Raw genomic sequence first — 13,907 nt, forward strand, 5'->3', positions numbered from 1 at the left:
GCCCAATGCACTGGTTGCCCAGCTTGGGTTTTGGTGACTATCACTTGCCCTATGACATTAAGAGGTGACCTGAAGGACTAATTCCCAGCAGCTGGTTTTGGTCAGTTCTACCTGGGGAATTTAAGGTGCTCTGGGTCTGATGCATCACTATGAATTTGACAGGCCTAATTCTCCTTTGCTTTGTGCTTATGGAAACCAGGAGTGAATCCTATTTTCCTTAGGAAAATAGCTGCACGAGGGATGTAGGACTGGGTTCCCATTGTCAAAGCCTTGGTGGGAATGATGCTGCTGCCACGTAGGGTGCAGTTCAGGCCCCTCTGCTCAGCGTGTGGGAGTCCTTTGAAGTGGTCAATCAGGAGGAGGCAGAGCTTCCTCCTTTGGACGGGTTGTCAATCGTTAAACCTATGCTGTACCATCTGTAATTATAAAAGTTTTGTTCAAATGTTTTGTTCTTGAATGATGTATCGGGCTCTAAAGGAGACACTTGGGTTGGAGAAGATAGTTATGTGGTAGTCCTTACCAGAGTTGCCAGGCCCATGGTTTTGATGTAGTTTTTGCTTTGTTTCACAGCTTTTGTGAATCAAAGAAACCTTCTGGAAAAATTCTGAGTTTTGTCTTCTCCAAACTTTTATGGTTTGATCTTCATTAAAATTTAGAATAAACTTAATTATTTTATGGCAGATTTTCATATTTTAGGTGCTTACAGACACAGAGCAGAGCTCAGCTGGATAAATTAGGCTCCAAAACCCCATTGATTTTTAATGATAACAAAACAAGCTAAATGTTCATGGGAGTCTGGCAATCTTGTCAGATATCTGGTGTTAGGAGCTAAAACGTGATAGAGTTTAGAATACCTAATCATTCCTACTGTGAAATGAACAGTTCCATTTCTGGAGGAACACTTCATTTTAGGAAGTGTGTCACTGGGATCTTATAGTTCAATCACTTTTATTAAGTTAAACAAGACTGCAACACAGAGAATAACACTCATTACTCCTTTTCCCACTCACTGCTAATAAATTTTTTACAAACCTGTGCTGGAACCTGCTGTATATATTTCCAAGTCTGCTGAAAACCAAACTGTTTGAATTACTCATTTCCTTGATAAATATCTCTCCTCGATTTCTTCAAGACATGGCGAGATGAATCCATCTCACTCCTTTGCCAGGTGTTCCAAGCAAGACTCACCAATTGCTTTGAACAGGCTGTACTTGAAAGAAGCACAGTCCTGTTTGGCATTTTATGATGCTACATAGAAGAAATTGTGATAATGAATATTACTTCTGGTGAGCAATAGCACAGGGGGCCTAGCTTGTGCCCGTTTGAATTTCTTAATCTGGTTTGCTGTTATAACTAAGATGTGTTGCTTCACATTAACTAAGTTGGATTTTTTTTTGCCCTATTTTTGTGGGTACTTTGCTTTTGTTGTGTGCTTTTGTGACTTTTTTCAGACTGATAGAGTGGAACCTACCCATGTTCCAGATCCACTAAACTGCTCTTTCACAGACTACTTCACCCCCTTCTTGCAATGGGGTCTTCAGAAAAGTGGAAACAGCTTTCAAGGAGCAATCAACTGAAAGTGTGTAGGACTGCCAAGATCCTGTGTCAAACCAGTCCTCAGCTTTGTAGAGTGGGGCGGCCATTTAACAATGCCAACGTGCCTCCCACCACTGCAAACACAGCAACGGGTGCCTTGTCTTCTGCTCCCAGTTGTAGAGGCATGAATGTGTCCAGCCAGTGATTGGGGAGAGAAGGAGGACAGACCCTAGGAAGACTGAGAGCACAGGGAGAAGGAAGAGCGATTTGGCAGGGGAAAACTGCCTCAGGAGCACAGGTGGGTGAGTAGGTCCTTCAGGCTGAGCTTTTGGGCAGCTGCTGGACACTGTCCCCCCTCACCCCAGCCATTCACCCTGCTGACAGAAGAAGGAGGCAGTAAGGCTGTCCCAACAGACCAGAGTGCTCCCAGGCTCCTTCCCCTGCCAGTTTAAATGCAACTTGACAGCACTTCTGTCCTGTTTCTCTCCTCACCATCACCCCTCCACCAACCTCCAGTTCCTTTTGTGTCTTTCATGATGGTGCTAATGAGATCCCTGGAGATTTCCCTTTAAAATGAAACAGATATCTCTGAGCCCAAAGGGCCTGATGTCAGCCAGCAACAGAGCAATGAACCCACACACAACCACTTAAGGTCTCTCTCTTGGAGGTCTCCTGTCTCCTGGCTCAGTGGCTTCTTTGCCACTTTACTCCCTCTGCCAGGAAGACGTGCCTTTGCGCATGCTTTCCACCCACTAGTTTGTCCACTGAAGGGGTGGTTTGCTGTGGTGATGTTGCTCACTAACTGGGGAAGCCATTCATTCTTCAGTGTGGACATGTTCAAGGAAGCACAGAGAACAAGAGGAAGGGGTGTACAGAAAGTGACGGCATATGGGTGAAGAAGAAAGAAGAAAGAACAGTTGGGATCTCAAAGGTCAGCATCAAAGTTCCCGGATAATGCAAGTTACTCCAGTACAGCCACACTGCTTGCACCAGTTTTACCATTTGTTCTTGAGTATTTCAGTTTGGAGATAGCTCTTAGTCTGCCAGCCCAGCTGCTGAGACCTCTTATCTGTTCCCTTTCCACACGGGTGTTTGTGTTTCATGCATATCAGATTCCCTGCTGCAGTTTCACATGGGGCTGCTGTTCTTGCCTTGCTGCCCTTGGCAGATTGGCGCAGCTATTGTGCTCTGCAGGTGTTTCCAGCAAAGGCAATGGCAATTTGGCTGCTGTCTTTAACCAGAGCAGGAAGAGCCCCTGCTGGCCCAGATGGCTGCAAATTATGGCCAAGATGTTTGGACTTGGTGCAATCTCTCTTTGCAAATAGATTTATACAGGGACTGTCTGGTGTTAGGTTGCTGTCCTTGAGTCATCATGAAACTGATACATCTGGCTTCTTAGTGGTTCTGCTTGATGTGTTGCTTGCTTGCTTTTATGGCAGGGGTGTTGTACATGTGCTGGAGGGCACACAAAATATTGGAGCAGACCCTCAGCTGCTCCCCCAGCTACTCGAGTTAATGGAGCTAGGGGAAAAAAATTACTTGAGATGAGGATCCAGCATCATTTCTCTAGTAGTAAGTATAACCACAGATGCTGGTCTGTCAGAATCCAGAGAAAAGCATCCTGCAGGCCAAAATGATGGGGAAAGGTAATACCAGCTGCTTCAGCAATAGATACAACTGGAAAAAACAAATGTGCTCTTGAGCGTGCTATCTATAATTACAGTAACAGTACTAGCCTCTCCCTGCCTCTCACATTGCTTAACCACCACAGATCTGTCATGGCTTACAAGGGCATTAATACTGATGGCTGTAGGGAGCTATTGCTAAGGAGGAACAGGGAGGAAAGAAGGTCTTCAGTGTGAATCAGATGTTGTTGCTTATAATTTTTCGCCAGTATTTATGCTGTTGCACACAGTTAAATATGAGCTGCTGTGCAAAACCTTTTAACTGCCATTTTGAGGGAGGTAACCTCCCAGAAAGAGAGAGCTGGAGAAGTCAGAGGACTGCATCTGAATCCCTTCAGTTGCTGATTAGGACTGGTGATGTGTTTTGGGTTAGCTCTAAAACCACTTGGTCTCCTATTCAGGTTTTTTTTAAAAGAAAAAAAAAAAACAAACCCATACAATTTCCACAAAGAAAGCTTGGAGCAAAATATGAGATTCCTGTTATTTAGGAGAGCCCTGCTGCTACTGATGTTTGAGAGATACCTGCTGGGTTTTGATGGAAGAGAACGAAGTCCTAGTGGACTCTAGTCTGACCCTAGGTCAGCCCCAGAGCCAGACGTGGCCTTCCCCACTCATAACAAATGTGAGGTATATGCCTGGAGCCCCTCTTTGGGGCTGTGAGGAGAAAATGTGCACACAGAGTGCTCCTCCTGGGGCCTGGAAAAACCTGAGCTGACATCTTTTTATCTGCTTTTTGAATGAGATTTAGAAAACATTCAAGGGAATAGCTGTTGATTTGTTGTTAAGGGTTTTAAATGATGACAAAATGAGGCAATCTTAGTTTGGAAGGTGCGTGTCCATGCAGGAAGTTAATCTGGGGTCCCGCTGTGGGGGGATCGTGCTGCTTCTCTGCACACTGGAGGCCAGAGGGGAGGCGAGGTGCCTCTGGAGAGGACATGCTTCTGCTTCAGCTCCTGTGGGCTCTTGGGGCTGCACAGCCACTGCCTTTAACATCCCAGTTTTCTTATCAGAAATTTCTGATGCAGCAAGAAGAGGGCTCATTACTCTTCAACCCTTTAGGAAATGAGATGCAAGCAATGACAAAACAGAGAATGGGCGGCTGCTGAAAGAGCATGAAGGTAGATATTGGCAGAGGAGAGCATGAAACTTTAATTTTAAAGAGCAATGTAGGCAGAACAGACTGGATGCAGCTGAAAAATTTGGATTATGACTCACATGTACAAATCTTGGCTGGCATCTTACAGAGGACGTGGTAAGTGCTGTGCTACTGAAACATGCAGTCTTTTGAAAAGTTTACACACCCCTCACGATCAGGAACACCTGTAGTTCTTCTGTGCACTGCTCACTTGCAGGTACAATACTCAGCTCATGCCAATAAGCCTGCCAAAAACAGATGTTTATCTCACGCTGAGACAGAAGGAAGGGCAAAGACAGGACCCCTTGGAATAAACATCTCTGGAGCAGGTGATAAATTTGATGCAGGTCTTGTCTAGAGAAGAGGGGTTCTTTTCTTAACTGTATTTGGTTTCTTTGAAGCATGAGTCTCATTCGTGTGTCCACACTGATTTGAACGGTAGGTGATTGAGAGGCTGAGTTTTGAGGAAGGATAAATTACCTGCAAGGAAGATGGATAACTCTTGGTTCAGCACTTGTTTAGGTGGGTGATAATCTGACATCCTGGGATGTGGTTTGGAAGTAGTTGGCCAAAGTGATTCTTATTGCATGGTTGGAAATGCTACTGCAAAGCATTTCTAGGTTCATTGCCTTCACAGACAGAGCCCCCACACTTGTTGCAAAATGAAGGAAACTTGTGGCATTTGCAAATAAAGCCAGAAATTATGTGCTTGGGGCACCTTCCTAGAAAACAAATGAAAGTTCATGAAGGTTGAAATTCCCTCCTGGGATGGGAGGGAATTTATATCTAGGATATCTAAGTTCAGATAGTTGTAGCAGTTACATATAGAAAGGCCTTGCACTGTGGTTATTTTTCACCTCTTCTGAAGTCAAAGACATTAATCAACCCATGCTCTTACTTCAGTGCTTTTGAAGTGACGTATAGAAAAGGATGAACACTCAAACGTATGCAAACGTAACGTTCCTGCCCTTAGACATGTCTGGTCCCAATGTTCATGTCCCAGCTTTGCTGCTGCCATGACCCTTGATACACTGCTGAGTTTACACTATCTGGGTGTCTGTTACTATGCAAAATATCTGCTGCCTTCTGTCATGTTGCTGTTCCCTGAATTTCAAGTATTTCAAGAATTTTCATCCCTGTTACATTTTGGGTATTTTTTTTTGCTTTCTGTGACTGGAAGAAGCCATAGAAACACAGTCAAGAGACTCATTAGTTTTGATCTAACTCTGCTTATCTGCCCTCAGAAGGACTGAAATAGTGGCCTGGAAGTACAACCATCCAATGGGTGGATAGATGATGGCTGCTTCCAGGTAAAGAACATTTTTTTCTGGATGTTTAAGTACCAGGAGTGGTATGAGGCCCTCAGGGAAATGTCCCACATTCTGTACATTTCTCCCCACCCTGTGCAATAACCTCTCATAAATTGCATTTCCTTTTGAGGAGGGGAAATGCTTTTTTCTCTGCCTGGCTTGCACTTGATTTAGCTTTGACACTTTCATGGTTTCAGCACTCAGCACAAATCATCTTCTTCTCAGAGGCCCTTTGTTGTTGTTTCTTTCCATTTGCTTTGTTTGCTTCTGTAACCCATCCCATCATTTTATTTTTTTCTCCACTGCATTATTTAAGGCAGGCAATAACCAGTTTCCCTTGAGGCGAGGAACCAGGTGATGCTGGACCACATTGTACCTAAACATGCTCCACCACCGTGAGCTCAGTAGACAGCTGGGCTGCTTTGGTTCAGCTTTCAAAAGCAGACTTAGCTGTAACCACTGAACATTTAGCCACTGGGCAAAAAATGCACCCAAAGTTAGAGTCTCCTTGAAACTCTCCTGCCAGTTTTTGCCCGTGCTGTGTGCGCGCTCTGGGCAGGGTGGCTTGCAAGTGGCACCTTTGTGCAGTAGGAGATAACCCTCCAAGTTGTTGTTTTTCCCTTGCCCAAGCATGGCTTACCGCTCCGGGGGGCCGGCTGTGTGATCTCGGGGCAGAGCTGCCCGGCAGGGTGATCCCAGGGGCTCTCGGTGCCCTCCTGCCCTCCGCTTCCTGCCCGCTTCAAGAGCGGTAGGAGGGAATTTTCCCCACTTTCCCTAAATCATGCTGCTGCGGCTCTGGCAGTTTGCAGAGAAGGGAGAGCAGAGACTCTTGATTCCTGTTACGAAAGTTGCACGCGTGCAAGTCACATATTTTTCCTCCCTTGTTGCAGTGATCCTGTGGAGGTGTCCCCTCCACAGCCTGTGTTCCTTCCACCCACCTCCCCTCTGTCTCCCAGTGTGTGCCCCTGCAGCTGTGTGCCCTGCGCCATCCCAGGGCTATTCCCAGTAAGCTGTGCCTGAGCTTTGGCCTTCCAACGAGCCCACTCGCACCTCCATTCATCCCCTTGTGCGCTCCAGTAGCATGCAGAGGCTGCTTTTGCAAAGGCATTTGGTGCCTTCCACTGCAGAACAAATCCAAGGGGGTTTTTTCCCTTCTGCTTGTTCAAGAAAGTGTCCTGCCTCACAGCAGACGAGCAGTGCTCCAAGCCTGGGTTAGGACAACACCTAAAACCCACAACACCCTTCAGGGCTGTGGGTACACAAGATCCCACAAGATCTTCAAGTGAAATGTATAAGTGAAGTAAAAGATGGGGAATAACATCAGTCCCACAGGGCATGAAAAGGCAAGCCCAAAATTGATCCATCATTGCCAAATAGGAGGAACACAGGACATGGTGAGGACTTGACAGCCAGCGCCCGAGCGGTTTCCCTGCTGTGCAGCCCAGATCCAAAGGCCTCCCGAGGTCCATTAGCGATGCGTGCACTTTGGCTTGGGTATTTTCCAGCTGAGCTGGACCAGTGTCCCTCCGTGTCTTGGAGGGGTGACTCACGCTGCTGCAGGCACAAAGCCCTCTGCCCACACACACCAGCAGCCTGGATTGCCGTGGGGCTCACCTTTGGACCGAGTCTGGCAGGCAGTGAGTGCTGCCTCTCTATTCCCAGAATCAACCTTAAATAAATGCCTGGCCCAAACTATTTTGTCATCTTTGACGATTCCTCCTGCTATTAAGTCATTCTTCACTTTCCTCAGCTTGGAGCTCCTCCAGGATATTTGGTATCGATGGCTTCGCTGATGCCTACTCTGACAGAATTTTTATTTTCCCTCCCACGCAGCTGCTAGTGGGAGGCACTGATTCATGCCAATGACCTGCCTGATCCTGGAGCCGAAAGGCAGCCAGGGAGAAAGCTGAGCTCCTGCAACAGGCAGGTGCTGGAGCAGATCCTCAGCAGGCATCAGTGAAGTAGCTCCCAGCCTGTGAATGGAGCTGGGGCCATTTACACCAGTGGAGGATCTTTCCCCAGGAGTTTAAGGTGTTTTGGTATGTGTGGGTATATTGGGACATATGCTTACTAAAATCAGTGTACAACAGGCAGTATATATCCTATATAAATGTGTCTATTTCATTATTGGGTGTAGGTGATTTTGTGTGTGGCATATGTTTTCCCACAACACAAAAGTTCATTTTAAAAATACCCTGTTCTGTAGGCTTTCCCTAGTGACTATTTTTCCCCACACCTCTATTAGCCAACAACATATGCCAGCATTTCTTCCTTAAAAGTGAAGACTGGCACATAGCACACAGAGCATGAAATAATAAGATGTGATTAAGACAGTAGCTGGAGCTAACCGAAACCAGAAAACTTATGGCTGAAAGGTCAAACCTTTATTTAAATTGCCTTTGCTATGGCCTTCTTATTTGCAGGTGCTGTGATTTAAGAGGGAAAGTCTTGTAATGAAAGAACATCTGGCATGGAAAATCTGTGTGCTGTGCCCTGCAACATATTTTCAGTGTGACCTTCACAAATTGGTTTGTCCTGAGTTCCCAGCAGTTTCTCCTGGGTATCCAAGAGCTATGAAGAATGAGAGGACAGGGCATTTACACCCACTTTCTAACAGCAACTCCCCTAAAAAGACTGCAGTTAGAGGTTGAAATCATATGGGTTTGTGTCTGTGGTCCAGGCCCCCTTGTTTAAGAAGCAATTCAGCATGTGGTCTGTGAGGCTAGCTTGTTTTTGTGTTCTTGTTCCTTCATCCTCCCTGGGTATGGGGCATCCCTGAGGGAGCATCGCTGCTCCAGGCATGGGCTGGGGCTCAAGAGACTCAGGACACAGCTGAAGGCAGCTGTGGGATAACTGCCTATGTGTTCTCAAAGCACTCCTTCCCTCTACAGGATGGGTGAATCTATAGGGCAGTTGCTTTGTTTTTGTGTTTTGAGGTGGCTTTTTTTGTCATACGAGTTCTCACTTCAGTAAGGAAAGGTCGGTCTTAGTTCTGTGACATGTTGGTGCCAGAAGTGGAAAGAGGTGCCCACGAGGCGAGTACCACATGGAGCAATGAGAAACGTGTGTGTGTAGACAAGTCCCATGTCTGGGTTTTTGTCTCCATTAGTGTTAATGCTGGTTGTCTGGTGTTCAAGAATAAACTTGTCGCACACCAATTACTGAGAAAAACAGAATCTTCTGGGATGAGGAAATGCAGACTGTGGATAAAGGCTGTTTTGAAGGCTGGGGGAGTCTTTGCAGAGGCAGCAGTGGATCAGGCTCAAAATGCAGTGGTGTGCTGGACAAGGATCAGACTGATTTCTGGCTCCCTTCCTCCTGTTCCTGCTACCACGGAGTGCCTCTGTAGTGCTAGCACTTGATGAAAGGAGATGGCAGCAGCACCCAGCCTGCCACGAGGAGAAAGAAATGAAGCCAATTAAGCACAGATGTTCGAGTGCAGCAGGCACCCTCAACAGCCCTGGTCCCAGGTTGTCCTCAGAGCTGCTCAGTCTGGGTGGGACCAGTCACCCATATACACTGCCTGGCCAGCGCTGGGTGCTCCTAACTGTGGACAGAGGTGTCCTCTTAACTTCGTTCCCAGTGTAAGTTTGCCACACCTGTTTGAGCTAAAATATGCCCCCTGAGGCAGCAACCCGGCGTAGGTCTGCATGGAGGAGGAGGCATGCGGGAACTGTCTCTTCCCAAAGCTAGGGCATGACTCTTTGCAAGGCTCAGTATGCCTCACGTGGGAGCTGGTGAAGCCACCCACTATGGCTTGCTCTTCCCTATGTCCAGGGTAGCGAAGTCTCTTTAAGGGTCACTTTTTCTGCTTTTCCCACTTGCATCACCTCTCCGCCCCAAGGGTTACAACTGGGTGCTGGGCCTTTTGTCAGGGCTTGCGCCTGCACATGTCTTTTTTTCCTCCCAGAGTGTTTAAGATGCTTTCTGCTCAACCTTTTAAATGTCACGTGAAGTGGATGGATTGAGTCACTGCCAAGGGTCTCCTGTCTGAGTGTGGCCAGCACCAGCTGCCAACAGAAAGGCTGAAGAAACCCTGGGGCATTGCTTAGGGCTGAGGTACAGGTCCAAGCCCAAGGCAGCAGGCATGGCCACTACTTGGAACACCAGAGAGATCATGCCAAAGAGAATGTCCCACACATACTTTTTCAGGAGACAGGCCTGAGGACAAGGTAGTGCAGCATCAAAGGTGCTAAGGGCCCCAGGGAGAGCTGGTACCACCCCCTTCCTGTGGGACCCTGGCTCCCAGCTGGTCAAGGCCACCTTTGCAAGGTTTGGAGAGGGAAGCAGTGGCAGGTTCCCACATTAGTACCCCTAGATAACGGATCACAGCTTTTGGCATCTGCTGGTTTCCACCTCGTGAGGACATTTAATCTTGAAAGAGCTTTTCTCTATATTACCTGGCAGGCTGTGCTGGCTCTACATCCCTGGCGGGGGGCCTGCAGCACAATTGCAAGGGTTTTTGGCTGGAAAGCTGCAGAGGCAGATGTGTGTGATGGGATTTTGAACGTCAGCAAAGATGCCCATTGCTTCCTGCCTAGTCCTGCCTGTAGGCTGCCAGGTGCCAGCTGCAGTGAACCTCCGCTGCTTGTAGTAGGTGCTGGTCCTTGGAAGTTGGTGCTTTTCCAGGGAGTGCAACAGGAACTCAGTATCTGCTCTCTGGCAGCCACAAAGTCATAAACTTCTCATCAAGACCAGCTAGATGGATGGGATGGTGAATGAGTGCCAGGCAGCATGGAGGTGAGTTTCTGCCATACCATGCTCCTCTCTCTGACCAGGGGGACATCTTTGGAGAAGGAGCAGAGCGGTGGCCCTGGTGTGGGTCCATGGGATCCATGTGTAGCATCTGTGCTTGGAGCTTTGGTATGCCTAGTGCTGCCTGCCTTGTTTGTATGGAGGTGGCAAAGCCAGAAGGTTTGTGACCATCCATGTTTGAAGAGAAGGACCTAAATTAATGTTCCTGGCAGATGGCTAGAGAGACCCAAATTAATGCCTCCCTGAGGGAAAGATGATTAAGTAAGTCAGCTCATGTCCATCCTGCCAGCCAGTCACTCAGCACTTGTCCTGTCAGCTGGTCAGCACTTGCACACCTCCAGACTGCACCATGCCTGACCAAAATGGCTGGGACAAGAGGGAGAGAGGTGGGGACAGGGCAGCAGAGCAGGTGGATGGCGGACATAGGAGCAAGCTGGTATCCCTGGGGAGAAAGGGGACATATTCAAAATTACTGAATTCATGTGTCATTAATTCTGCCTTTTGCAGAATAGCTCTTCTAATCTGAAAAGATTCTGATTATCCTTTAGAGGGTGCTTGCTTGGCTATTGTAGGGTTTGGGGGGAAGGTTTAGGTTGCATTTGAAAGCCTTCGCTTCTGGGGAACCAAACTCCGGACACACCTGCTGCAAGGAGAAGCAGTTACTGCCACTTGGCTTGCAGAGCCGCAATCTGTTGGGCTTTTTTCCACTGATCATTCTCACTCCCAGCTGCTCATTGCTAGTGACCTTACTATTATTGGGGTAATATACTATATTACTATATTATACTATATATATACAGACTATATACTATATTGCTATGTTATACTATATATATACACACACTATATACTATATTATAGAATACTACTACTATAGTATTACAGTGGCTGCTTTTCCAGAGCCAGGGAGGATTGCTTTCCTGGCTGGCATGCTGCAGTGGCAGGGAGGGTCTTTTGCAAAACATCAGGTCAGCACTGAAATGTGATTCTTCAGCTTCCTCTGCCTCACTGTCGGGGTGAGTTATCTGAGGTCCCTGGAGTCATAATGGGGGAGATAGGACTGGAAGAAACTCGGGAGCTGAAGGATGGTGGTGTCCAGTGAACAGGGTCGTTATCTGTGAGGAAGGCAACATCCCTGACAGGCCCTACCTTGTCCGTATGGCATTTTGCAGCGGAATTATAACTATCATTTGACCCTGGAATATTATCCCTCCATCACAAATATAGGTAGTTATCATCTTACCCGGGAGGGAATGCCTGAAAACTCAGGCGTCTATCGCAAAGCCTAAAATGACAGGCCAGAGATGTGCTCTCTGGTCCTTGTTCTCAGCTGGTATCATTTGAATGTAGTCTCTGAAGGTCTCGATGGAACTAGACAAATCTACACAAATGGAGTATCTGCCAGGTGTTTTCAGTTCCCAAGACTGCCTTTAAACTTAAGCCTCTTAAGCCTTTTTTATAAGCACGCAGCATTTCACACAGAGAGCCTGAAAGTCTTAAACTTGAGGTATGGAAAAGAAAAAAAGGATTTTCTAGTGGGAAGAGATCTTAGCAAAAGCTCCATTTGCATTTTGCAGGTTTTGCTCTCCCTTTCATAGGGTCTTTTTGCAACTGGGTTTCTGTTTTTAGTGCCAGTGGCAATTGAAAAGAGGTGATTGATTGAAAATTTCTTTGGTGATTCCTTTTGCTGTGTGACTACTGGTGTCATAAAATAGATCTCTCAGTGCTGTGTTTTCAGTCTGGAATTATGTGCAAGGGCATAATGGGATTTTTTTTTTTGCAGTACATATGTCGTTCAGGAATAAAAAGTTTCCTTTGAAATCATTACAGTCTGTTGCAGAAATCTATATATTTTTGTCTTACAAAATTGAAATTTGCCTCTGAAGTTTCCATGACACTATCAACCACAGAACAATATTGTTCTTACCAAACAGAACCCTTGCTGAGAGTCAAAGTGCTATAAATATTTAAAGAAATTCATTACTAAGTAAGCCAGACTACTACCCCAGTCTGTAAATATTAAATGGAACATATACAGTTGACAAAATGCAGGCAGAAACACTGAATGAGGCTGTTTCATTGCCTAAATGAAATTATTTGCAGTGCAAAGGCAACTGTAAAACTAATTTTTGCTTAATGGCAAGCAACACTCAAAATACAAGGGCTTAAGTCAGCATTTTGCTTGCTGAAAGAAATTTTCATCCTGTTTCACAGTCTACTGCACAAGCCCCAAACTTCTTCACCAGTGAGGTTACCAGCATGGTTAATTGCATACTTTAAAAAGATATTGGGGAGATTGGACAGGGGTTGTTTCGGGGAATTTCGAGGCGGGGGGCCTAGGCATGCAGCTCCACTGTGCCCTGCCTGGAGGGTGAGATGCCCCATAGCTCTTGGGCTGCTCCCTGGGTATCAGCTGCCTGGGAGCTCTGGTCCTGCGGCGATGATGAGCACCCAAAAGCCAGGCCAGGGAGACATGCTGGCGGTTTTCAGAGGCTGCTCACTGTCCAGGACTCATCTCTGGTGAGGAGGGTGTTGGGTGCTGTTACTTTCCCCCTTGCAGAGGAGGAGACGTCTGGGGCTGCGGAGGTTGCTCCTGTTGTCAGCAAGGCAATTTCATTACAGCTGAGGCTAGGAGAGGATTTAGTCATAGCCAAATTCATAAAGCCATGAGTAATCATGTAAGGGCTTTTTGAGCTCCCGTGGATCCAAAGCTGCGTTTTAGCTTGATGATGGGTTCATCTGGAGTGGCAGGTTCTGACTGGGACCTCAGCACATCATCTTCTGACAGCAAATCAGGGATTTATGCCAAGGTGAGAAGTGGCAACACAGATAAAATGAAGAGACTTGTGACTAAAAATCCCAGCAGTACAACAGTATTAGGCAAATTCTGACTTCCTCTTGTAGCAGGGCAGGAAATGTGCATGTTGTTTCACATCAATGTCATCTTTCCTATGGATGCCAGACCAGTGTAATTGCAAAAGCTAAGTTGCATTAACTGCCTGGAGTAAGCAAGGTCATCGAGTTGCTGTCAGGGAGAGACCTAGGAAAGTGGCACTGCTTTTTAGTGGTAATCATGCTGACAGTGCAGTATGGAAAATTGTCCTTTGTTCCGTAGGCCCCAAAGTCTGCCTTTTATTTATGTATTTATTTTTGTATTGCAGCATGATCTAGTTTTCTTCCATCTGAGGTGACAAACACTGAGAAAGGAATGACTGGCGGGGGAGATAGGTAGGGGGGTGTGTGTGGGCAGCATATGTGAAGATGTTCACATGGAAAACCTGGGATGTCAGGGAAATGGTTGTGTTTAGACTTGGTCTTCCCTCTGTCGCTTACCTGTCTTTTGTGTTTGGTTTGTTTTTGTTTTGTTTTTCATTCTGGTGATATCTTTACAGCTTCTGTAGCCTGTGAGTGTATCCAGAGGCCCTGAAGATTAATGTCAGCTGGCATAGGGCTTTTTCCAGAAGACCATAGCAGAGTCTGTGCATA

The sequence above is a fragment of the Phaethon lepturus genome, unplaced genomic scaffold, assembly GCF_000687285.1.
Source record: "Phaethon lepturus isolate BGI_N335 unplaced genomic scaffold, ASM68728v1 scaffold6466, whole genome shotgun sequence".
Taxonomy (NCBI): Eukaryota; Metazoa; Chordata; class Aves; order Phaethontiformes; family Phaethontidae; genus Phaethon; species Phaethon lepturus.